Below are 24,455 nucleotides of genomic sequence, written 5' to 3' on the forward strand. Positions count from 1 at the left end.
ATTTAGCAGTATCGTAGGACCTATACCCGATTAGGTTGCTTGTGCTTTTTAAGCGATATATCGTACGTTTTTCGTAAAAACTTCGTAAACATGCACTTTTTTTTCCCCATAGGAAATGAATAGGGGACAACTTTGAACATCCACATAGGTCACAATTTTTGAGATATGAAGACAAAAATCGGACGTTCTTTACGGAAATTTCGACGATTTGACGTTTTCGTACAATTGTCTTACGAAGTTTCCCCATAGGAATGAATGGGGGGGCCTTTCTCTCCCCTGCTCTTCCAGTACTGTGTGTGTTTGGAGGAGCTGCTGTATGGAGCAGATACTGATCAAAAGTTTGGACACCCCGGCACCCCAGCCAGGGCTTAGCAACCAGTTAGCAACACCTTAGCAACCACCTGGAAAGCATTAGCAACTGCATGGCAACCACTTTAGAAATGATAGCAACTGCCTAGCAATCAAATAGCATCAGTTTAGCAACCACCTGAAAAACGTTAGCAACTGCCTAGCAACCACTGAGCAATCATATGGAGTTTGTTAGCAACTGAATAGCAACCATGTGGAATATGTTAGCAACTGCCTAGCAACCACAATAGAAATGATAGCAACTGCCTATCAACCGATAGCAACAGCTTAGCAACCACCTGGAAAACGTTAGCAACTACCAAGCAACCACTTAGCAACCACTTTAGAAATGGTAGCAACCGCCTAGCAACCAGTTAGTAATCAAAAGTTTTTAGATTTCAGAATTTAACCAAAAGTTTTTGGATTTAAGCATTTAACCAAATATTTTTCGATTTAAGCATTTAACCAAAGGTTTTTAGATTTTAGCATTTCATCTAAAGTTTTAGCATTAAACCAAACATTTTTAGATTTAAGTGTTAAAATCCTCCACATGTGTCTAGGAAGAAAAATATGGAGAACATAACACATGGCTATCCTAAGTCAAAGAGCCAGCAGAGTTTAAGTAAGAAAGAGGAGAACAGGCAGTAAATAGCGGTACAAAAATCTGATTTAATTTTAGCTTCCCACCACTCATTTGCACATACAACAAACCATGGCAGTATTTACATTATTTACATATGCTGTATAAAACAACAAAGAAAGTACCACTCTGGGAAATGTAAACTATGGACGGTGCTAAAGAAAAGAACACAACAAAACATAACCATATTAAACTACCTAAAGCCAAATTAAGTACAAAAAGAATATAAAGAAAAGATACTCCCTAACTAATAACCTAAATACAAGGGGTAGCACCTGCCCTCTTACCTAGGGACCGATACAAACAACTCCTACATGATGTAAAAATGTACAGGTGCACCTATTTTACCTGTTTGCATACCCAGGTGGTACAGAGTTGTCTTTTAGCCAAAAAGAGGGATTAAGTTAACCACATCAGAGAAGTAATACAATAAAATTAGGCTACAAGAGCGCATTGGCCTTAAAGCATACCCCATGGTTCTCTCTCTCTGTCGGCCATCTTGGTTCAGGTCCTTTTGTAGTCTCCACCCACAACTCTCTCCCATGGCTCACCTGAGAGAGAGAGAGCGAGAGATAGAGAGAGAGAGATACTGCACGTAAGCATTTAACCAAAAGTTTTTGGTTTTCAGCATTTACCCAAAAGTTTTTGAATTTTACCATTTAACCAAAAGTTTTTGGACTACTTCTCAGCCAAAGTATTTGTATTCCACAATTTAGCCAAGGTTTTGGGCTTTAGAATTCAACCAAATTTGCTCCATTGCTTCATCAGTAAAAAATATTTTAATTCCAATTTAGTCAAATAAACATTTTTACTGATTATAATTTTGCATAAAGGGGATTGGACAAAGAACAGATAAAGGTAATATATAAGATGTAAACAATATAGGTAAGATTGTGATATCAAGACTTACATATTCTTATGTATTCTTAAGTATTATAAAAATGAAATAGAAATTATGAATTTCAAGATAGAGCGCCACCTACTGTACCCACCCAGAGAGCATAGACAACTGTACTTTTAAATACTGTGCATAGTATTTTGATTGTCATTTGCAGCCATAATTATTCTGATCAGCTCAGATATTTTGTTTTGATGCAGGAATACGAAGCCTTTTTTGTGTTGCTGCTCTCAGTTCTCTGTGTAGCCATGTGTTGGGGTTGTTGCTTTGTCTTGAGCCACATAGGTTAGGAGATGATAAGGAGATTCTGAGACTTCTGGTGGACTTTGGTAGTTCACTGGTGCTTGGCAGGGTTCTCCGTGCAGTCTCTCGACTGTCCATTGTGGCTGTTGGGGTGTTGTTGTCCCTCAAACAGAGATACAGACAAAAAATGGTTCATTTGTGATTAAAAGTAATTTAATAATTGTTGTTCTAAGACATTATAGGGTGGGCTTTAATTCATATTAGCCCCCCCCATATCAAACCCACTCCAACGCCCTTGATAGCAACAACCGCGACGTCCATCACTTGCCAGCCCTCTGCCTGGGAAACCAGGAGTTTGGTGATACATTTCACTCGGATGGGAGACTCCTTTTTGTAGGGCGTCATCGGCCGTGAAAAGGTTCTGTGTAAAGAAAAGAGCACAAACATACAAAATAACATGTTTATACTGTTTAATTCATTATGTTTCACTTAATTTATTGTATTACCCATGATTAAACGGTTCATATTCTAATATTTTATCAAACTATATATTATTAAACTGTTTTTGGACTAAGTGGGGCTATTTTGCTGTTATTGTTCTGTTGTGTAACGCTTAGCACTGATTAAATATTACATAATAAAAAATATATATGAAAATAATTAAAATAGATATTTTTTTACTTAGCAGCACTTGTGTCCCCATTTTAAAGTGTCTGGGTGGAAACAACACCACGCATCTCTACCAAGCAATTAAAAAAGATATATTTTTATCTATTTTCATATTATTTAAATAGTACCAAGCGTTACATATACAGAACAATAACAGCACAATAGCCCCACAAAACCCAAAACAGTTTAATATTATGGTTTATTCTCCCAACCAATCAACAAATAAAATATTTGCATATGAACAGTTGAATCATGGGTAATACAATAAATTAGGTGAAACATAACAAATATTTTATATTTAGTCCGTTGTGCTCTTTTGTTTGCAGAGAATGTTTTCACAGTCGACGACTCTCTACTAAAAGGAGTCTCCCATCCGGGTGAAATGCATCACCAAACTCCTGGTGCCCCGGGCAGAGGACCAACAGTTGGTGGACGGTGCAGTTTTTGGGATGTCAATCAGACACATTCCTAAGTGATTACTTATTGGATAGAAAATGCTGTGTGGTAATCTGAAATTCTGTGCTGAGTATTTGTTTATAAACAGTCTGACACTCTTCTGAGGTAGAAATCAGACAAAGAATAAATCTGCTCTGGGAAGTCATTGATTCTGACCCACCTGAAGATGAAGGCAGGGGAGAAAAAATAAAAAAATTCCCGCACCGACCGCGCCGTCTGCGTCCTTAATAAAAACTTTTAAGAACCAGGGAATGGCGAATAGTTTTATACAGTGCATGTGATAATGTGGTTTACAAATCAGACATTAAAGATAATGAACGTCTAGCATGAACTATTATTTATATCGTCTCATTGCTGTGTGCATCTGTAACAAAACATTTATAGGAACTATTCAAATAAAGAAATAGATTTGTGAGCCTGTACATACATAAGTGTAAATCATCCAATACAGTGTTGGACGAAGTTTATATCACACTATCGTTTGTTTTGTTACAAACAGTATAAAAGCTACTGCCTGTGGCTAAATGGTGGAATGCTAATACTTTTGGCTGATTGAGCTGTGTGCAAAAACTTTTGGTTAAATGCTAATATCCAAATACTTTTGAATAAATGGTGGTGCAGCACAGATATGCCTCTTTATGGTTTAGTATATCTTCAGCCCAGCAGTGTAAACTCTTAAAAGCAGAAACTGTTATGATCATAAACCACAAGCACATGTCTTTCTGAAAAATGCCAATTATAAAAAATACTTTCATAGTGTCACGAATGACCCAGGCAGGGAGACGAGGAGGCGGACACAGGTGCAGGTAGGAGCGATATAAATAAATAATTTATTAAATAAATAACAAAAGAAACAAGGAAACGAGGAACAAGTAAACATGTAACAAAGAAACACAAATAACCAATAACAAACGAGCGATGATAATAAACAAATAAGAAATATATATATACAAGGGAAATAAACTAGAAAAATAAACAAGGCAATAAACTATAAACGTGAAAACAAGAAATAAACGAGAAACAAATGACTAAGGTTAAATACAGGGAACATAGAGCTAAACAAGAAACTAAACTAGACAAGGGGAACTAAACTAAGCAGGGCAAGGGAGAAAACAATGGAAATAAACAGGAAACCAGAAATATACACGAGATAAACACAGAGCAAGGACTAGGGCTATGAAACGCGGAGAAACACAGAGAGACAAAACAACAGAGGTTAGTGCAAAGACCGACGGCGACAAAGTGGTAGACGAGGGCTATTTATAGTACATAAAACACACTAGAATTGGAAACACCTGGGGAAGGGGCGGAGCTACAAATGAGACACACATGGAAAAGTACTGAGACGGGAGACAGAGGGGAGCACAGGTCACGTGGGGAAGACACACAGAGACACGAGACAGGGCTAAGACCTGACACATAGGGTTTAAAAGGGCTGATAAAAACCTTTAGAAAAACACTGCAAAACACCACAAAACCAGCAGAAAAATATAAAAACCATAGAATATTTGTTTTAGCAGGAAAAGATAGTAAGCTTAATTGAAATGTGTTTAACCCTCTCATGCATGAATTATAATAAACTCAGTCAGGATTTTTTTTCTAAGTGTTTTTATACATCCTTAGGGATGTAAAACAAGGTTTGAAAAAAATATATATTCTATCTTTATTCGATAAAGAAATATTTATCTGTCCACTCAAGTGTACTTCATGCATTTTTTGTTGTAAAAAAAACACAAATGTAATTCAGTTATACAGTTGTAATATGGTATTCTGTTGGAATAGTGGAACTGAGGAGGATATTGTGACACAAGAAAATGTCTCTGAACCGTAGAACCTTATAGAATCTTGATTGTGACTGGTATTATCATACTGTATTCTTGTCAAGTCTCTGAACTGTTAAGTGAGCATATTCTCTTATAGTATTTTATAGCATGTATCATATTTCCTGTCAAATCATGCTTGTTGCTAATTTCTGAGACTATTTTCTATGATGGTTGCCAAAGCATACAGGGCACAAAGCTACAAGACACTGCATGCAGATGTACTTGGTTCTTCGTGTGCTGGCATTTTATACTTTCTTGAGCTGGGGCCAGTGGTTTCCAGGGGCATACTGGATATTGGGGTGCCCTTAGTTTCAACAGCCTCATCTCCTTCATCTCCGTTCCTCAGCCTCAACTCCCTCAGTAACATTTCCAGACTCACCTTCACTACCACTGCTTGACCCTACTTCTCTGCTCGCAACTGTCTGTACTGGCAGACATTCCTCAATTAAAGAAGTTGATTTACAGCCAAAACATTAAACAATATGAATTATTTTAAAAACAACACTGGAAGTAATTGACATTGCATAAAAGTTGAAAAATAGCTAATGATGCATGATGTACAATTAAGTGGACAGATGATTAATCTACAATTCCCTCCAATATAAAATCAAAATTTCGAAAATCTTTACATAATATGTCACCTTAGATGTTACTTGATGTAATTATATATTTTTTTACCTGCGGTGATATAATTTTATAAAAGGTAGAAACAAAAATAGCCAAGGTGTTTGTTGGTTTTCCCTGTCTGCCGGCCATCTTGATTTCATTGACTTCTTTTTCCCATTACAATGACCAACCAATGGGATTTTTTTGTATAGGATGATGCAATAGCTTCCACTACAGTGGACTATATGCAGCAGTGCCCAAAATTGCAAGCATATTTAAAGAAAAAAAAAATTTAAACAGCTGTACACTGTAGTGACCTCTATGCATGAAAGGGTTAATTGTTTTTATACCTGTCTTTTGAATTTAAACACATTTTATTTTGAATTAGTTTAAACACAACACACACAATCAAAAATCAAAAGCACAAACACATGCCCTCCCGCCCACCCATAAAACCCTAACAGAACATGCTAAGAAATATTACAATCTGAACACAAAAACTTGTCAAATTACCACATTATAGTTGATTAAAAAGTGGGCTTTCAATGTTTAATATGACCTCCCCTTCCCTCACAACAGTTACACCACTCCACACAGTGGCGGGAACGCTGAACTCCTCCATGGTGTCACTGAGGAGAACAGTCTCATCGCCTTTTGTGGAGATTCCCACGATCTCCATCTCCACTGTGATCTTCAGTGACTCTGGTTCCTGTAACACAGAACATGGTGATAGGAGTAAGTTTTAACAGTCTACATTCTTTTCTGGTACAACAGCACAACAATAAAGTGTTAAACTACGGCACTGTAGTTATTAGTAGTGATGGGTCAGACTCTTAGCCGGCTCTTTGAAATAAACGACATGCGCTGACTCCAGAGAGTGAGCCAATATATATATATATATAAATATAAACGTATAAATTAAAGTTTTACGATGATACATATAAACCACAGTAGAAGACAACATAAAAATATACATTAAGGAAGAAAACTAATGATAGAAATAGTGAAATACTAACAAGAGGCAACAGTGAAAGCTCCTCATAAACTCTTACAGTTTTTAGGCATTTCTTATTATTAGCTCTCTAAAGGTTTTCAAAAGTGGAATAAATTCCAGTAAGAAGATATCAAATCAAGTATTTACAATGATGATAGTAGTATTTACTCAATAAAATAATAATATTAATAATATACTTAAAATCAAGATCAGTGTATGAAAAAAAAACATATATCACCAAGGTTCACATTTACAGAGATTTTAGTTTTCTTTAAAAAGAAAGAAGAAAAGTCTTGCCAGAATTAAGATACAATGGAACATAAAAAAAGATGATTCACGTTCTGATTGACAAAAAGAGCATTCAACATTGAAGTGCTTGATCTACCCACACCTTACACATGTGACCTCGCATAAACTGTGTTTTGTAGCAACATCAGCTCCTTCTTCCACAACAGGGCAGATCATAACAGAAACCAATCAAACCCTCAAACATGAGCTCCTTTTTATGTCAATCTTTGCTGAAGTTTTCAAAAAACATCACCTGGATGCTTGTTTTTTTTTATTTGCACAATTATTTTTTATTTTGTTGAGTGACACTTTGTTGATGGTGTTCAGCGCTGTTTATTTCACTGTATAGAGTTGCACATTTGAAAATAGTATACACATTTACATTGGACCTGTTTGTTTACTTGAGATGGGCCTTTGTTTTTGTATTTCACTATTTATTTTTATAAAAATAAAGCCATATAAATAATATATATTTTATATAATGTATGTTTCAACTCTATTAATTCATTGTACACATAATTTGGTAATAAATTGAATTAAGCAACCAAAAAATATAAGTAGCTACTTGGACGCCGAAAGAGCCGGCTCTTCTTATACCTCTTTTCCACCAAAAAAGTGCTGGTGCCGGAGCCGGTTCCAGGGAACCTTTTAAGAACCCTCTAAGGAGTCACTCACTACGTATGTAAATGTGGTTTGATTTGTTACAAACAGCAGAGATGTAGTAATGATTCAGGACATTCAAGGCAGAAATTAAAAATGATGCAGTTCTAGCATACAGTTTTTTATATACATTTTTGCAGTCTCATGGCTCAGTACATCTGTAACAAAAAAAAATCTAGGAACAATTAAAATCAATAAATACTTTTTTTATTTTATTTAAATACATTTATGAAGCCTATATCTATGTAAGAAGTGTAAATCATCCTTTACACACAATACATTTCTTCATTTCTGTATTGGTATTAAGAACTTTATATAAGGTGTATATACCTTATATAAGGTGTATGGCTATACATATGCCTATTGGGTTCTGTCTTTTCTTCTCAAATTAATGCACTGAACTGACGCAGCTCTCTCTAATGAACGTCAGTCGGTAACAGATGCTGTAAATACTAAATGCCTCTTAAGAATATTTTTTTAGTTGGAGGACCATTGCTGTCTTAGAACTCCAGGCCAATATTTAATAAAAATATATTTGTTTAAAAATTACAAAAACATTATTGGAGACAATCAGTGATTTTAAATTATTGTCCAGCCTTAAGTATTATGTATAATTCATATTCAATATACATATCAGTGGTGTGCAGTAAGGCCTCTAAGGGGCTGACCAAATGTGCATGTAAATAATTACTTATTTTTTTATCAGGATGTATATAATTATTGCAAGTGTAAGCATTTATTTTATAGATTAACGAAAAAACAGCAACTAATTCAAAGCATTAGCCTGTGTTTTTCGTTGCTATAGGACTGTATGATTGACAGCGGTACTGACCAATCAAAGCTCTTTAAAATGTGTTCTGCTCACGTGTCCGCGGACCCTTCTCCTGATTTTGAGAAGGGTGTAGTAATGAGTCTATTAGAAAAGTCTTAGGACAATCTAACCAATAAGACTCTAGCCCCTTATCTGCGCTCGGATGAAGGGGTCGGGCTACGCGCATTGATTAGTAGTAAAACGGAGAGCGCATGCTGGATTAATTAAATATTTAGCTAACTATCATGGAAATAAGACAGATATTGTGTCATATTATATTAAAAAGCCTTTTTAAAGGCTGCCCTTCAACGTGAAACTAAGTAATATGCCGTGTGACTGGTGATTTTTGTGTGTACTTAATGTTTTGGCTGCTCTGGCGTCCTGTAGAGATACAAATGAGTGATATTTGTTAAACGCCTGTACTTGTAGGAACATTAAGCATTTATTGTTGGGTCTATTGTAGGCTTTTGTAGTTTGTAGCTGTATTTGTGGACTGTTTATGTGTATTAAGTTCATTGGAACTACTGGTCTGAATCTTCAGGTCTGGAACTTAAGCTGGTTCTCTGGCTCTATAGCAGTGGTCTCAATCTTATTCTATCTGGGGGCCGCTGTAGGTAGAGACTGGGTGAGGCTGGGCCGCACAGGACAAGAACACGTATTTTATTCAACACATTCTGCCATGCCAGGTGTTCTGTCGAGTGATGCTACCCATCGATACGCGCTTTCTAAAGACACTGCGCATGTGCTAACCTACATTTGTATTATTATTTCAAGTGTACTATAATAATTCTGTTTTTCTAATTTTTTTTGTTCATTTAATAACCTGGACTGTCATTACATTGTCAAAGTGTAATGGCAATTAATAATAATAATAATAATAATAATAATAATAATAATAATAATAATAAAATATGATCTTAAATTAAAAAAAAAAAAAGATTATAATAAACTCTTACTACCATAACTTTACCCTGATACGGTGGTTTAGACTATCCAAACATAGTACATGAACTTCTGCTGGAAACATGCTCTAATATTGTGCTACTTTTGTGCTTTTACCTTTAAATATACACAAAAGGGTAGCACGGTTTGTCAGGGTAGCACAAGTCGACAGAACACCAAATCTCTCGTCTCGCCGTGTGGGCGTATCTTGATAAGGCTACAGGTGTAGTCAATTTTAAACTTTTAATGATTAAATGAACTTTCCTGTGCTCTATATAAATCCATATTTTGCCGTTTATGTGTGTAAGGCTCGAATGTGTGTGTGTGTGTGTGAAGTCCTTGATTGGCTGAAAGCAGCGCGACGGCTTGATTCATTTGAATAAAGATTGCAGGGTTGGGTTCAACGCAACGCAACCCAACCCAGCCGGTATGTAGTGGCTCTCTCCATTGAAGTGAATAGGATGCGATGTGCTGTTGAAGATACATCAGCAATGTTATTTTATTCTTTATTCTGTTTATTGTTTATGTAAAAACTGGGTTTGCAACATTGAATATTAATCAAGCAATCGGTTATTTACACTGGAGGAGGACCCTCATTTACTGTGCCGCTGAGCATTTACAGTTTAAAAGGGATTAAAAATATTATAAATAAAATTAGAAAAATTAGAAATAAAAACTGACAATTACTATAGACGGAAAAAATATAAAGATAAAAAAGGAAAAATAAAAAACTTTAAAAAGATCATAAAAATTAATACATCAAAAATAAAAAATATATATCTTATGAAAAATAATATTTGATCAATAAAAATAATAAAAATATTTAAAATGAATTAAAAAAGAATTAATATAAAATAAAAATTCATTTAAAACAAAATCAAAGGCTTTCTAATAGTGCGCAGAATAATATCAGTTTCAGTTAGTTTAGGTTTCAAATAATTGAAACAGCTCACCAAAACCTCAACCTATCCTTTATATTTGACAATATTTGATTAACTTTACAGGTCCCCACTCATCTTAATAAATTTAACTAAACTGAGTTGTTATATTATTTGAAGCCTCGCGCTGAATTCAGCTCGGCGATGCGAGAGAGAGAGCGGCGCATTTTGCCTGATTTCTCTTGATTGAATATGAGTAAATATTCGAATTTAATACCATACATTTTGCTACACTTTATAGGACTTTATTTATTAAAAGTTTTTTTAATCGCAGTGCCATGCAAGCTTTCAAGCTCGTTCTGCGTGACTGCAGCATTTTAAAGCGCAGGACAGATTTTAGTCAATTAATTAATATATACATTTTTTAAATAAATTTGCCCTGGGGATAAGAAATGAACGCTAACATATAGCTTTATATTGCTGTGTATTTCAAATGTTTTTTAAGGTTTATATACTTGACATGCAGCACCAGATGACAGGGTGATGCTTTATTTTTTAGATATGAAAAAAATAAAATAAAAGTGACTTTCAGTTACATAATAGCAAAGTGAAATGTGACATAAATGACATAAATAAAGTTATGTCCAGTTCAAAGTTCTTTTCTCTTTTAATTTTTCATTTCAAAAACTCCAGCTATTGAGTAAGAATAAGCATCTGTTAAAATTCTGGACAGCAGAATGCCTGTGTCTGCTCTATTAAGCTTAGTCTGTGTACTAAGCATAAATATAAATCCTTATAACTGTTTGATCCAGGTGTTAAACTGTTGTATTAATACCATTTTAACGTTTTTCGTTTCTATGTTTTGAAATTCGTTAGATTATATTTTTGTCAACATTTTGGGTTAATTTTCGTTTGTTATTTTTCTAATAATAATAGAAATTATATAATTAATGTATATATATAATTAATTTATGCACTCATTAATATGCCATACCACATGTCTGTCTTTGTTAAAGAGCATAATATAAAGTATTTCAGCATGAAAGCACGTATTTGTAATGTGTCATTACTACATCTCTGCTGTTTGTAACAACACGTCTCGCAATTGGCCCGCGGCCGCGAGTGTGAGACCCAGGGGCGCAGATGGACATTTTGAACTGGGGGGGGCCAAGCTGTAAAATTATATATATATATATATATATGCTGCAATAAACTTTAGAATAATCACTTTTCTGATCAACACTAGCCATACTGAAACTGTTATTGGTCTGGTATGTCAATGTGTCCCCAGTGCCATCTGCGCGCATTCTTACACCATGATGCCAAATCACTGACATCCTACTATTCCATATCACATTGTTTGGTTTTTGAAAAAACGCTGTCATTGTTTTTTGTTTCTTCATTGCTACAGCCTAGGCAAGACCAGGAAGACAATGTTAACATTTTACATCTTATAATTTCAGTTAACAGCGACTGCTTACTAAAATAACATCATAATAACATCATACATAAAATCAATGGAGAGAGCCGCTGCATGCCTCGGTGCATGCCGGGTTGCGTTGCGTTTAACGCAGCTCCGCCCTCCGGCTCAACTTTATTCAAATAAATCCGGCCACCGCAGTCCAGCCAATCAGGGAAAAGCAGGCTGCGTCCAGCCAATGAGGGAAGAGCAGGCTGCGTCTTCACACACACACAAGCCTCTTAAGGTGCTCACGGCGCGCGTCCACTGGCACTTAAGCACCGACGCACCCTATTCATTTCAATGGAGAGAGCCGCCGCATGCCGCGATGCATGCTGGGTTGCGTTGCGTTGAGAGCAGCCCCGCCCTCCGGCAGGAAAGTTGATCAGATCTCAACTTTATTCAAATGAATCCGGCCGCCGCGCTGCGTCCGGCCAATCAGAGCAGAGTAGGCTACGTCACGTAGAGCGTCACACACAGAAAAGGCACAATTCAAAATGGAGGAGAAGCTGATAACAGCAGTCTCTGGCTTCCCTGAGCTTTATGACCCCTCACTTGTTATTTACAAGGACCTTAATAGGCAGAATTTTGCATGGCGGAGGGTTGCAGAGTGTGTGGGGGTCTCGGGTGAGTGTGAATGAGTACCTTATTAGTATGTTTTTGTAGTAGTTTGTTGTAGTAGTTTGTTTTGCAGTTGGATTGGTCTAAATATTTAACCAGGTTAACTAGCTAGTTAGACAGCTTGGTTAACTGGTACACATGATAAAAACTGTGCTTAAAAAAAAGTAACTTAGGAAATATCTCTGTAAAAAAATCTACATATATTTAAAGATTATTTAAATATGTTGAATTAATTTTTTCCCATAATTGCTGTGCTCTGGTGCATTAACAAAAAGTATTTTGAAGCACTAATGCCTATGATCGGATATACTCAAAGTATAGATTATATGTACATTTAAATTATGTTATGTTAGTAACACATTTAGTTACTATAGTATTTATTAATAAATTAGAATATGTTCAGTACATTAGCAAAAACAGAAAAAGTATTCCTTTAAATATAACATCGGTTTTTGCAAATTATAATAATTTGTAACGTTTATTTTATTTAGTAATTAAGGCTTATGTATGTGTTTCCTGTTTGTGTGTGTGTGTTATGAATATTATACGTGTGGATTTTCACCAAATTATTTCTTGACCAATGTAAATTGTAAAATGTTTTTTTAATAAAGTGTTCTGTTCCACCCCCAGAGGATATCTGTAGGACTCGGTGGCGCAGTCTCCGTGACACCTACAAAAAGGAGGTAAAAAGAGAGAGAGAGAAGATCAGGAGTGGGGCAGGGGCCTCATTACACCGTCCATGGCGGTTCATTAATGTAATGGGGTTCCTTGCCCCATTTGTTGAGGCAAAGGAAACTACATCAAACCTAATGAGATGCTATTCAGCTGCAGCCTCATCCAGCCAGCCAGGCAGCAGTCAGCCAGGCAGCAGTCAGCCAGGCAGCAGTCAGCCAGGCAGCAGTCAGCCAGGCAGCAGTCAGCCAGGCAGCAGTCAGCAAGGCAGCGGCAGTCAGCAAGGCATCAGCAGCAGCAGCAGCGGCAGTCAGCAAGGCAGCAGCAGCAGTCAGCAAGGCAGCAGCAGCGGCGACAGTCAGCCAGGCATCATCAGCGGCAGTCAGCGAGGCAGCAGCAGCGACAGTCAGCCAGGCATCATCAGCGGCAGTCAGCCAGGCATCAGCAGCAGCGGCAGTCAGCAAGGCAGCAGCAGCAGTCAGCAAGGCAGCAGCAGCGGCAGTCAGCGAGGCAGCAGCAGTCAGCCAGGCAGCAGTTGCAGTCACCTGGGCATTAGCAGCAGCCAGCCAGCAGCAGCACCACCACCACCAAAGCTAGGCATCCAGCAGCACCAAAGCGAGCCAGGTAGCAGCCAACACAGCCCAGCCAGCCAGCACATCCCAGCCAGCAACAGCAGTGGAAAAATTAGCACCCCTGCAACCACAAAAAAAAGAAAGAGGAGAGAAGCCATGAGCTCATTTGAAGAAAAACTGATCGCATGTTTAGGTGAGCCCAGCCCACCTCCATTAGATGAGGATGAGTTATTTTTTAAAAGCCTAATTCCAGCTCTAAAAAAACTACCTGATGCAAAAAAAACACTAACAAAATTGAAAATACATCAGCTGATTGTAGAAGGTCTGGAGGAATGTGCTTAAAAAAATTATGGGTTTCTGTTTTATAATCTGTTTGGTTCCAGTTAAAAAAAAAAAAAAAACTTTCTAAAAAAATTTAAAAAAAAATTAAAATACATCAGCTCATTGTAGAAAGTCTAAAAGAACTTAGTTTTATTTTATTCTACATTTTATAATCTGTTTAATCAATGAATTTTAATCTTTACATTAAAAATTTGAACCACTGCCATCGTCTTGGTCTTTTTTGCTATCCTTGAAGAAAAAACTGATGCTTTCTAAAATTTTCTTAATCCATTTAATTTCTTAACATTTATATATTGTGTGTGTGTGTTGGGGGGGTGGGGGGAGTGGTGGTATGACATGATCCTTTCCTTACTGATTTAAACAATTGTAAATGTTATATAATATGCTAAAATATTCATAAAGTCTTGCTTTTTAGTTCTATAATTTGATAAGAACACTCCATGAGATTTGTATGTAGGCAAGGTAAGAGAATGTGTATATCATGTGAATTGTCAATATGAAAATCAAGGTGTTAACATTGTGCATGAATATATTTAATGATCAAAGGAAACAGCTCTTTAAAAGTGGATTAAGTGGCTCTTAAAAGAGCCTTTGGGTTGTAGGCAGCTCTTAAAAGAGCTTCTGGTTTAGGGCAGACTACACCACGTGATGTTGCCATGGAACAGCTCCTTCTTGATTGAAGTAGTCTGTGAAGGTCTCCCTCATACGAATAGCCTGCCTAGTGGCATTGTTGGACCCAACCCTCTCAATGTCTTGCAAAATAGACACTGCGTCCTGTTGTGCCTGGTGTGGAGCATCAGATGGCCTCCCTACATCCTTCAGGTTGCTCACTCGGAGGAAGTTGTGGAGAGCACAGGTGGCTTTGACACAGTTCTCAGCAACTGTGTGATGAACTTCAATCACACGCCGATACATTCGCCACTGGGAGGAAAGAATGCCAAAAGCACACTCCACCACTAATCTGGCACGGCTTAGACGGTAGTTAAAAGCCCTGTGTTCCCTGGAGATGTTTGTGCCAGGATAGGGACGCAGCAGGTTTTGGCGTAGAGGAAAGGCCTCATCTCCTACAAAGACATGAGGCAATGGGCCACGATGCTCTGCTCCTCGAATGACAGCATCTTCTGGGAGGTCTAGGGTGCCATCTCTGAGGCCTTCACCAAAGGCAGAGTTGTATAGTGTGCCTCCATCACTCGTTCTGCCATAGCTGCCAACATCAACAACCCGGAAAAGGTAGTCTGCATCTACAACAGCCAAGAGAACAATAGAAAATGTCCCCTTGTAGTTATAGTACAGGGAGCCAGAATTAGAGGGGGCCTTGATGACAACATGCTTGCCGTCAAGAGAACCAATGCAGTTGGGGAAGTTCCAGCGATTTAGGAACCCATCAGCAATGTTCTTCCACTCCTCCTTTGATGGGACAGGCAAGAAGTCATCTACGAGGGAAATCCAGATGGCTTCACTGACTTCCCGGACCACCCTGCTCACTGTGCAGTGCCCCACACGGTAATTGAATGCAATGGTGCGAAAGGAATCTCCCGTTGCAAGGTACCTGTAAATAAAATAGAAAATTGTGTGTGTGTGTATGTATATGTATATATATATACGTGTATGTATGTATATGTGTGTATATATATATATATATATATATATATATATATATATATATATATATATATATATATATATATATATATATATATATACACACGTGCAGGACGCTTGGCATTTGCCAGAGAACACCAGGATTGGCAAAGTCGCCACTGGCGCCTTGTGCTCTTCACAGATGAAAGCAGGTTCACACTAGGTTTGCAACGGTATGAGATTTTCACGGTATGATAACCGTCTCAGAAAATACCGCGGTATCACGGTTATCACGGTATCACCCTTAAAGAAATTACAACAAAGGTTTTTTGTTCAATTAACTATTTATTGTAGAAACCTGGAACAATTATAATTTTAATGTCTCCTTAAAAAAAAATAAGGTGTACACCATCAGGTGAAGGAAACCAGGTTTTTGCACTACTCTTAAGGGCATTAAGAGTGTAAATAAAAAAAAAATATATATGTAAATATATATAATATATATATATACACACATACACACACACGTGTCACACATTACATGTCCTCTAAGAAGTAAAGATCCTGTATTTAAAATATTCAGTACAATTATTTAAGTTTAAATGATTTATTATCTGATAAACTGAGCCTGGGTCAGTGTCTGATCAACAACTGTTATAAACGTCCGTTTTACTGCCAAGTTGGTATATAACCAGATACTGCAGAAAGAGGGGTTTTATTTCTGACATGATCCTCACAATAGAGATTTCTATTTTAAGGCTTTCAGACCGAGTCTGGTTTTAACATATGAAAAACAGGCACGTCAGAATTAGAAAATGAACGCATGTAAATGAATGGCGTCTTTCACATCCAGTCCGGCCAGGACCTTTACACGGACACGTGAATCCATCGTAGCACGCACTTCACGCCTGTACCTGCGTGCCCAAATTTCGGATAACTCAGCGCTTTTGCGGGCGCTTACCGCATGGGTTGTGCACGACTACAAATAGGTTTTATTTAGGTTCAGATTAAAATGATAAACTAAACACAGGTGGTGTTCTCGGAGATGGGAGAATAGGTTTGACGTATGTTCACCTTTAGCTGTGACTTTACGGCCACATTGATTATAAATCGGATAACCATCCTCGGGTGCGTTCGGCGGGTCTCTGAAATAGTCCCACACTGCTGATTTTAGTTTAGCCTTTTTTTAGGCGGACGGAGATTTGTTTAGTCTGATGCACTTTCTGCTGTTCTCACCGCTGTGTGCTGAGAAGCTGAAGCGGCGCAGAGTTGCGCATGCGCGGGTGAGATTGTCCGCTGGCATGCGTTTTACCGGTAATAAGCAAACACACACGGTATGATAACCGTGCATTTTAATACCATGGTATACCGTGAAACCGGTTACCGCTGCAACCCTAGTTCACACTGAGCACATGACAGACGTGACAGAGTCTGGAGACGCCGTGGAGAGCGGTCTGCTGCCTGCAACATCCTTCAGCATGACCGGTTTGGCAGTGGGTCAGTAATGGTGTGGGGTGGCATTTCTTTGGAGGGCTGCACAGCCCTCCATGTGCTCACCAGAGGTAGCCTGACTGCCATTAGGTACCGAGATGAGATCCTCAGACCCCTTGTGAGACCATATGCTGGTGCGGTTGGCCCTGGGTTCCTCCTAATGCAGGACAATGCTAGACCTCATGTGGCTGGAGTGTGTCAGCAGTTCCTGCAAGATGAAGGCATTGAAGCTATGGACTGGCCCGCCCGTTCCCCAGACCTGAATCCGATTGAGCACATCTGGGACATCATGTCTCGCTCCATCCACCAACGTCACGTTGCACCACAGACTGTCCAGGAGTTGGCAGATGCTTTACCCTGCGTTCACACTGGAACGCGACGAGTCGCTTGTGTCACCCAGCGTTTGTCGCTTGTGGGCGTGTCAAGCTCAACGCCCGCGTTTATCATGGTCCAGCCTCCGACAAGAAAAAAAGCACAAAAAAGGAATCACTTGGCCACTTTATTTTCCAGCTATAACTCCCAAACTTGCTGGACTCTTGTGCGTTTCTGTGATTTAACTGCGCTGGAAACGCAGCCGTTCCCACAGATTGATGCGGGTCCACCCCGTTCAACAGAAAGAACCGGGGAAAGAAACTAGAAATTCAGAGAGCAGGAGCTTGAGGACGTCGAACCGCCTTGTTTGTGATTGGTCCAAAGAAAAGCTAGGAGCCAATCGGGTTAGAATGTCGCTTCACCGCGTCATAACTCATTTGCATAAAGTTGAGAAAAATTCATCTCCGTGTCGCTTGTCGCTCTGTCGCTTTGTCGCTTGTCGCCTCTCGCGTGTCGCAGCGACAAATCGCGCCCTGCCATAGGAAATGAATGGTCGCCTGTCGCTTTGTCGCTTTCCAGTGTGAACGCAGGGTTAGTCCAGGTCTGGGAGGAGATCCCTCAGGAGACCATCCGCCACCTCATCAGGAGCATGCCCAGGCGTTGTAGGGAGGTCATACAGGCACGTGTAGGCCACACACAATACTGAGCCTCATTTTGACTTGTTTTAAGGACATTACATTAAAGTTGGATCAGCCTGTAGTGTGTTTTTTCACTTTAATTTTGTGTGTGGCTCCAAATCCAGGCCTCCATTGGTTAATAAATTTGATTTCCATTGATGATTTTTGTGTGATTTTGTTGTCAGCACATTCAACTTTGTACAGAACAAAGTATTCAATGAGAATATTTCATTCATTCAGATCTAGGATGTGTTATTTGAGTGTTCCCTTTATTTTTTGAGCAGTATATATATATATATATATAATTTCATTATACATAGATCATTCATTGAGGATTATTTATATATTATTATTAGTGCCCCAAAATCGCAATTCTGTCTCTGTGTTTATGGGCTCAAATTGCCCACCAAGAACTTCCTGGAACTATCTGAAATCTCCATGAATCACGTGACCATCAAGGATTTTGAACTTCCCTTGTCGCGACGCTCTCTCTCTATGGCTCTGATGGAGAGGACCTTTGTGATTCTAGCAACACTTGGCCAGAATCCAAAAAGATTTTCTGTCAAAATAACCACCCCATTAAAATTGTTGTGGTTTTGAGTCTGTAAATAAAATACTATAAACTAGTTTGAGAAAATAAAGAGTATAAAACTAATCAAAAGCTTTTTGAAACTGAAACACATTAAATAATATAGATAATAAAAGAAAAGGTAGGAAATTGTACTAAAACTAGTGTTGCTGGAAAAGACAGTTTTGCGCTGACACTTTATTAATATATTCTGAATCAGGACACAACTCTTTAATAAAAGTAGCATTATAAAGAAAAAACATTTCTTTGAGTTACTGACAGCATGTTTTATTTTAGACGAATAGTAAAAATCGGTAGCTTTTAGAAGTTTGTCTATAATATATGATGCTGGTTGTTAAATTGTGTATTTTTTTAACAATGTAAAGTTGCTTAAAAAGTGATGACAATGTTCATTTTCTTCTGTATTGTCCTGTATTTATATTCCTTATCTTTATTGCAGTGTTAATATTATTATTATTATTATTATTATTATTATTATTATTATTATTATTATTATTATTATTATTATTGTTATAATGACTGAAAGTATCAGTTAAGGGCCAGCAGGAAACTATAATTCACAGTAATGGTTTTAAGTGGGATTTCTTTTTACTTTAATTTGCAATTTTTTTATTGTTTATTATTACAGTAAAATAGCAAGTTTTCTGTTAAATTAGCGAATCAAAGTTATTTAAAAAAACACTAGATAAATTCCACCTCGTACCTGACCTTCTCCTCGCTAAAATCACTTCTTTGTACATTTTATATTTTTACAAGCGGACTTTTATTTTGACGGGAAAGTCACGGATCTGTTCCTCCCGCAGCGCCGGAGGAAGAGCAGGATCAGAAGGTATGGAGAAGTTTCTCTCTCTCTCTCTCTCTGTTCTACATTCACTCCTACACCAACACCACCTTCAGCACCTTCAGCATGTGCAGCATTTACACCACCAGCACTGGATCTTCTCCTAGCTCTGCTCAGCAGTCTGACTCTGACCCACAGACTCAGGAGGGGGGTTTGAGTAGGGGGTCGCGGAGCTGGGGATGGGGGGGCTTTACAGATCATACACAGGATAACGGAGCCTCACACTCCTGCCCCTCCTCCCCCACATCACTAATACACACCTCAGATACACAAATTTAATATGTTTAAGACATCCAGGCGTCTAATAGAACTGTATTGTTTGGAATTGCCTGCTAGCTTAGCTTAGCTAGTTATCTAGATAGCATTGGCTAGGTTAGCTAAAGGTGGCTAAACCCTTAACTTACATTCAAAATGAATGTAGCCCTCTATCTAGCTGCTGTATTATTTTAACAAAACTGCTCTTTATGTTTTTCTATATCGTCGTGGTACATTAAAAGAGCGTGGTTCTTGCTCCACACAGCTTTTTATGCACATATTTACAAAAGTATTAGCAATATTAAAATATTTTATGATGTGTTTTTGTGTGGGAATAATGGTTTAATATTCATCTACAGTGGGCCAACAATAGGGGACCAAACTAGCTGATGTTAGCTAGCTAGCTAAGGTTACCAGCGTTTTTTTTAACCAGTAGCTACATTGCCTAGCTAGCAAAAGTTGTCAGCACTTTAACCAGCACCTAATGTTATTTACCTAGCCAATGATCCCAGTGCTTTTTTAATCCAGTATCTAATGTTATTTACCTAGCCAATGACCCCAGTGCTTTTTTAATCCAGTATCTAATGTTATCTAGCTGGCTAATGTTAACAGTCTAACATTTTTTCCAATGTTTTTATTTAGATATAAAACATTATCTAACAAACACAGTAAAAAAGTTAGATAACACAATTAAATACAGTCTAACCCACAACCCCCCCTCCCGAAAATAAATATCTAAATAAACAGCCCCCCTTTCCAAATAAAATTAATTCAATATGTATTATATTTATAATTATCTTTTACAATATATGTAATTTTTGCTGTTGGAAGGTTCTGCAACATTTGACTTCTTCAATGTGAAATATTTGGTTTTGTAATTTTTGTCCAAATTTGTGAACATGTCTAACAGAATAATCTCATACTTAGAGTAATTATTTTGATATAAATTACTCATTTGCCTCTCTTACTTCTTCCCAGAAAACTTACATTTTTGTACATTGCCAAACACAGTGAAACAGGGTTCATTTAGAATCTGTGCATTTAGTGCAGACATCTGAAACGTTACTATTATAGAAATTTAATTTCAAAGGCTTTATATGAGTTTGAATTAACCATTTATGGGTCAATTTTGGTTATTTAAAGTGTCAAAATATCATGTGGTGCGACCGTCCCACCATGACTATTGTTTTGAAATTACTCCTAACCTATATATTTTATTTTTTTTGCCTTTTTCGGCATGATTTTTAAATAGTTTTTTAGTCCTGTAATTTTACTTCCATCGTAATATACAAGCAAATTTTGTCCGATAGTCTCCATTTTATAGAATATCATGTTGTGCGACCATCAAGAAACTACTACTTTGGGACCTTTATTTTTTAAAACCAATTTAAATACAGGAAGTTACATAATTTACCAGTTTGCCAGGGACCTGTGGAAGCTGCAAGCAAGTTTGTAACGCTCTGTTCAATTTGTTAAAAAAAATAACCTTTTTAACAGCTGGTATGTAGTTGCCACATTTGGATATCATGTGGTACGACTTCAAAAAAAATAAAGAATATTAAGTTATTTCTACAAATATATAATTTGATTATGAATTTCTTAGTGAACTTTTGTGGGAAGTTAGCTTATTTTGTTAAGGTGGCTAATTCTCTGCCTGTAAATTCTGACTGAACTTGAAAACATCATGTGGTGCGACCAAATGTCATGTGGTGCGACCATTGCAGAGTGTTTTCCATGATAGATTTATGGGATAGATTGTCACATTTTGTGCTTTTATATTTAGTTGATGAAATGTATACATAAAGTACTATATTTTACTTTTTTTTAAATATTTTAATGCAATTTGAGTGATTTTGAGTCAAAATTACAGATAATGTTTAATCTTTGTAAAATATAATTTAAAAAATGCAAAAAAAAAAAAAAAATCAAGCATGTCTTTTAACTTTTATATATTTCTTTACAACTGTTAATCTATTTTACCAGATGCCCCTGTCAAGCAAAGTAAAAAACGCTCGCCATAGGTAGCGTGTTAATTCCAATCCTGCAGCAATCAGACTTGTATAAGATGCTGGCCAAAAAATCAGGGTCAACTATTACTTGCCATTGAGAGTGTTCAGAAATATGATGTAATGATTCCAGGCAAATTAACAACTGTTAGGGGTAGTGCTGGGCGATATAACGATATCGATTTGTTTCGCGATAATTTTTCCCTCGATGACGATGATAAGCCTGTGCAATAGAATTCGATAAACATTCATTTCCATTTCCCGTCTAGCGCCGCAAATGGGCGCAGCACGTGATCACGCTGAACTGCATGCTCAGCCAAGTACCACTGGGGCTGGATCTGATCCAAGTCCTCCCATAAGTCTGCAAACCAATGAAAACACAAGGTGTAATCAATCCAGAGGACGCTGGAGCAAATTAATAAATAGTTAAGAAAATTGTAATAATCACGCAGTTATTCTCATGCACGCGGGGGATTTGACGCGTCTGTCAAGCAAGTTAACGGACCGTTTTGGGGGCAGAGATTAAGAAGTAAAGCAGGTACAGCTCAAATTTGTAGTTTAATGCTCTACTAAATTAGTGGCTTTAAAACTGGCTCATGATAGGGTTGGTTCTGGCTGGATTTTTTCCTGCCTACAGGCTGCATTTGACGGAAAGCAGCTCCTCAGTCAGACAACAGTGTCAGCATATAAATCGCATGCGTTTCCTACAGGACAAACCATTTAAAAGTGCAGATGAACTCAATAAAAATCACACAGTGTCTGTCTGGCTTAAAATACTTAGGTACAGCTTTTAAATTAATAAATCAACATTCATTAAAAATCAGTGAGAAGTTCTGTATGCTAAATGACAAGCTAAGCTAATAAGCTAATAACATTTAATAATAACAGAAAAATAGATATGAATTTGGAAAATAACCATCTAAAGTGAGCTCAAAATGCAATAAGAAATATAATCTAACGAATTTCAAAATATAAATTAAAAATATTGACCTGCAGGCAGTAAAAAATAAAATAATAATACTTCAAAAAAACCCCAAAGTAAATGACCCATAGAAAATAACGAACAGAAAAAATAAATGTGAAATTGAAAAAAAAATCATCTAAGTTCAAAATGCTAAAAGAAATAAAATCTAACGAATTTAAAAATATAAAATCTAAATATTGCACTGCAGCAGTACAAAAGCCTAAGTGCTTAAACAAACAAACAAAAAAAAACAGCCTATCACAAATCATTTTCTTGAGCCCGACCCAGCTGAGGAAAAGGTGGGAAATCTTTTTTTTCCGGGTCCTGGAAAATTTTGTGGTGAATTAAATAGGTTGCAATTTTGTTGTACTTTAATCAGTTTTTAATCCGTCTTTTTAAAAACGAATATTCGCTGCCAATCAGTGCCGAATATTCTGAGCTCAAAAAACGCTTTTGGGGCCAGCCCTACTAATCTTATATAATTTAACATGGTTTAAGAATATAAAATAATTTCTAAACAAACGAAATATTTAATATTGAGCTTATAGCCCATGTTTTTTTTTTCAGCCGTGGAAAATTTTTGCAGTGGATTAATTTGTTTTTAATCCGTCTTTTTTTTTAAAAAACGAATATTGGAATATTTGCTACCAATTACTGCCGAATATCCGGAGCTCAAAAAACTATTCAGGCCAGCCCTAATAATTATGGAGATACAGAAAAAAATATTGTTATAAAACTTTTGTCTATAACTCCCTTATTCTCTCACTAATAAAAACAAACCTTTAAGTGTGACAAAAAGTGATTTGATTTATATCATGATACATATCGATATCGACTGATATGGAAAACTATATCGTGATAAGATTTTTTTCCATATCGCCCAGCTCTAGTTAGGGGCACCTTAAAATTCACCCCCCCCCCCCCAAAAAAAAATATTCAATTAAAAAAAACTAAAATAAACTACAGATGCTAAAGAAATGGTTAAAAACTAGTTTTTATTTATTTAGTTTTTATTAAATGTCCCCTTTGTGCAACCAGAAACAAACAAACAAAAAAACTATTGTAACAATTGAGAACATCTTGTAACTTAAAAAAAAAAAATGTCCAACATAGTTTAGGTACTGACACAATGCACCCTCAAACCAGGTTTATTCAATTATAGAATTAAATGTTCCTAAAAAAGCCATAATATTCACTGCAATGACAACACATCATAATACTTATGTTTTACACATATTACATTGTGATGAGATTTTTGAGAAATCTTTGCTATTTTAATTGAATCTGGTTTAAATCAGATCTCTGAGTGGTCCAGCGGGCTAAGTGCTGGTTCGAAACCCAGTCATGCAGCTTGCCATCAGCTGCTGGAGCCATGAGAGAGCAAAATTGGCCTTGCTCTCTCTGGGTGGTTACAGTAGATGGTGCCCTTTCCTCTCATCAGCCCTAGGGTGATGTGGAACAGCACAAGCCTGCATCTGTGAGCAGAACCAAGTCGCTGTGCTTTCCTCCAAGCGTGAGCACTGTGATGCTACTCGAAAAATGCTGCATCAGCAGCAGTTCAAAAAGAGGCGGAGTCTGACTTCACATGTGTTGGAGGAGGCGTGTGCTAGTCTTCATCCTACTGGTGTTGGAGCATCACTAGTAATAGGGGAAGTCTGAATGAGTGAGTTGGTTAATAGGTCATGTAAATTAGGGACAAATTGGGAAAAAAAATAGAAAATAATTCTGGTTTTGTATGGAATTCTGTTTTTGTATTTATTTATTTTGTTTCATTTATTGTATATTGGTCTCTTTTAATAGTTAAATAGTAATGATAC

At 37.1% G+C, this 24,455-nt stretch overlaps 4 protein-coding genes across 8 annotated transcripts in view; all 4 read left to right on the forward strand.

Moving 5' to 3' along the window:
- Positions 1–24,455, forward strand: part of LOC125801412 (zinc finger protein 239-like) — a 294,118-nt gene that overhangs the window by 146,434 nt on the left and 123,229 nt on the right. The gene's annotated exons all lie outside the window — the stretch shown is intronic.
- LOC111196651 (zinc finger protein 850-like) overlaps positions 1–24,455 on the forward strand; it is a 491,117-nt gene that overhangs the window by 139,857 nt on the left and 326,805 nt on the right. The window lies entirely within an intron of this gene.
- The window catches only part of LOC125801367 (zinc finger protein 41-like), a 170,168-nt gene that overhangs the window by 139,838 nt on the left and 5,875 nt on the right, over positions 1–24,455 (forward strand). Inside the window, exon 1 of one of the 3 annotated variants that reach the window (XM_049477980.1) lies at positions 19,336–19,401. The exons of the other annotated variants lie outside the window; for them this stretch is intronic. The gene's annotated coding sequence lies outside the window, so the exon portion shown is untranslated. Of the gene's footprint in view, positions 1–19,335; positions 19,402–24,455 lie in introns of those variants that run through there. 3 annotated transcript variants of the gene reach the window in all.
- LOC125801282 (zinc finger protein 271-like) overlaps positions 1–24,455 on the forward strand; it is a 179,360-nt gene that overhangs the window by 133,614 nt on the left and 21,291 nt on the right. The gene's annotated exons all lie outside the window — the stretch shown is intronic.

Source organism: Astyanax mexicanus, chromosome 4, assembly GCF_023375975.1.
Source record: "Astyanax mexicanus isolate ESR-SI-001 chromosome 4, AstMex3_surface, whole genome shotgun sequence".
Lineage (NCBI taxonomy): Eukaryota > Metazoa > Chordata > Actinopteri > Characiformes > Acestrorhamphidae > Astyanax > Astyanax mexicanus.